Below are 3,194 nucleotides of genomic sequence, written 5' to 3'. Positions count from 1 at the left end.
CGTTTTCCTGGGGCGCGAGACGTAGGGCAGCGTCCCATGAGGGAGCGCGAGGCTGGGCCGGCCCAGCTCGTGGGAGCCCCCAACCTTGTGTTTTTTCCCACTTTTTTGTTTGTCTTTTACTTTCTCTACTTTACTTTTGTTTATACTTCCAAATATTATAAACATATATATTACAAAAAATACACTTCATAAAACATTTGAAAAATGTTAAGCTACCATTTGTAAAATGTGTATAGAAAAATGTTTCTAATGTATATGAAAATGTATAAAAAATACAATGCGCATGAAAAAAAGCTGATTATGTATTTTAAAAATGTTAATCGTGTATTTAAAAAATATCAAACGTGTATACAAAATTTTCATGGTCTACACAAAAAAGTAGAATGTGTATTAAAATGTAATCATCAAACACAAATATTTGAAAAAATGTTACTCATTTGTTTCATATATGTTAAACGTGTACAAAAAAAATACATCTAGATTTATAGACCAGCTAGCGACGACTACAATCACTGAAGCGCGCCGCCGTCATCGTCCGCCCCTCCCTCACCGAAGCCAGGCAAAACTTATTGTAATAGACAGTCGGGAAGTCGTCATCCTAAGGCCCCATAGGACCAGCGCGCCAGAACAGCAACCGCCGTCAATGAAGAGTAGCGTACATCAAAAGGATCCAACCTAAAGATATACGAACGTAGACGAAAGACGAACAAATCCGAACAAATCCACCAAAGGCTAAGAGTTGCTTCTGTTTCCGGGATTGTGCATGCCACCCTCCTAGTCATGGAAACCCTGCTTATATTTTGATTTTGTAGACTACTTAGAAAATATTCCCAATAACCAATTTCTAGTAATTGACTGTCGGGAGCTTCTAATTGGAATTAAGGGAGGTGCCACTCTAGCGGATTCCAAATACCACAATTCTGATAATTCTTACGGGAATGACAAATGTAAACCACACAACATTGATTATTTCAACCCCCCTCTGCTCAATCTTTCTGTGAGAAGGCTAGCACAAGAGAGGGGGAAGGTGTGACGGAAAGAGGCATGGCAAGCTCACGGAGGGACGATAGAAGCTTGAACATGTCGCGGTTGCTGCATGCACGGTGAAACTCGGGGCTCAGGGGAGAGCGGTGCTTCGCGGCAAGTCGAAGGCCGCGTCGGAGTCTTATGGCATGTTTGGTTTGTTTGCTAAAGCTTGTCATCATTTGTCACACTTTTTTTTGCCCCACATGTCTGAGGTTAGGCAAGTAAAATTGGAGCCACCCTCTGCCACACTTGAGGTAATCCTATCGCACTTTTACAAGTTAGTGACATGTAGAGTCTAGTTTGCATGAAAGTAATCTTGCCACAAGTGTGGCTGCAAACTAAACAAGGACTAACTCAGTCAAACTTGTCTAATTTGTGGGATGACAAAATGTGACAAATTTAGAATGACAACCAAACACGTCCTTAAACATTGATGAAACAAAACAATAATGTCGGCCCGTGATCGGTCCCATATTAATTGTGCTGAAACGGATATATCTATCCGCTCTCCTTCTCTCACTGTAATGTATACTGTAATAATCAATCATTGTAGCAGTTGACAGCTTATCCGATACAAACCAACCTTGCTAACGAAATATTATGAAATAAACATCGTGTGCCTAAACAACATATTTTGCCATGATTCGATCCACATGTCCCTTCATCGCGTCGTAGGGACAGCCAGACAGGTAGTATCTCAACAACCCCCACGTACTAACTACTTACTTAAGTAGTAGATCTTTCTTAAACTACAGTTCATTAGAAGAAAACCAGATCTTAAACCGTGCACGCACCATATTGCTTTTCCTCTATGGCCGCGCAAGGGAATCGTCCTGTGTTCTGGTGGGATGCGAGTCCATCGTCTCTCATTGTCACTCCTATATCTCTGCAGTTTGACCGGGGGAAACGAGAGGCACGTGGGAAACCATATGACGCAGCAGGGACATCGGAGAAACATTCATGTCTGTCGTCGGGCGTGCAATGGCGTGCAATTTGTGTAGTGTGGTGTACTGGTGTGTACATAGCTGCCGTCCAGTCAAAGAATGGATGAAAGCAGAGGCGGGCAATAGCACCACCAAACGTCGTGAGCCGGCAGTTTGGTACCGGAAAATTCCTTTCGCTTCGGACGCATGGTACCGAAAAATATTTTTGCGTGTTTTACTCCTTGGCTGAAAGCACTTACACACTTTTTTTACACCAGAATTTACAGCGACATAGGAGTACTTCCTTCCAAATAAATTTAAGCCGTAAAAATATTTTTCTTTTGAAAAGGAGGATCACCTTGACCTATGCAATGGTGCCCACAACCATATATTATTACATACTCCCTCCGTTTTTATTTAATCCGCGTATTAGCTTTGATCAAAGTCAAGCTTCGTGAACTTTGGCAAAGTTTATCAACAGAAATATTAACATATACAATAACAAATTAATATCATTAGATTCATTATTGAATGTACTTTCTCATCATATAGATTTGTTATGGTAAATGTTTATATTTTTTTCTATAAACTTGGTCAAACTTTATGAAGTTTGAATTCAACCAAACCTAATATGCAGAGTAAATAAAAACAGAGAGAGTATTAGTGACCACATTCACGTAACAAAATGGTCTGAAATAACCCCTTAAAATGAAAGGCGGGAATTGATTGGTACCCACATTGTGAATGGCCCAAATTGGTGTTCCGTGGCAAGGCCTCCCTACCCATGAGAGTGGTGGCAACGATTAGAGATGAGGTGAAAATATGGATAGTTGCCGAGGCTAGGTTTTTGGGAAACTTAGTATCAGGAGAGCGATCCCTTCTATTCGGACCCGCGTGGTCCTGTAACCTTCAAACCATTGTTTTGCTCCTTCTTAATTAATGAGATAAGACAAAGCTTTTACATCCGTTTCATAAAAAAACATTACTAAATAGGGGTACCAGGTTACTTGAAAAAACCCTCAAGTTCTATAAGCAATTTGGACCGTTCCTTTTCATCATTGCTAGTTTAATTTACTGAAAGTACGAACATATTATTTGTATGTCACTTCCGTTTAACAGTTCCTTCTTGTTTCTAGTAGTGAACTGCATGCGCATAATCAGGAAGGAAGAAGCGCCAAGAAGTCAATTACAATGCTCAAATTAGGCCAAGCTAACCACTTCATCGGAAAGAAACGACCAAAATGC

The sequence above is a fragment of the Triticum dicoccoides genome, chromosome 7A (assembly GCF_002162155.2).
Source record: "Triticum dicoccoides isolate Atlit2015 ecotype Zavitan chromosome 7A, WEW_v2.0, whole genome shotgun sequence".
In the NCBI taxonomy this organism is placed as follows: Eukaryota; Viridiplantae; Streptophyta; class Magnoliopsida; order Poales; family Poaceae; genus Triticum; species Triticum dicoccoides.
Note: the sequence above shows the minus strand (reverse complement) of the source record.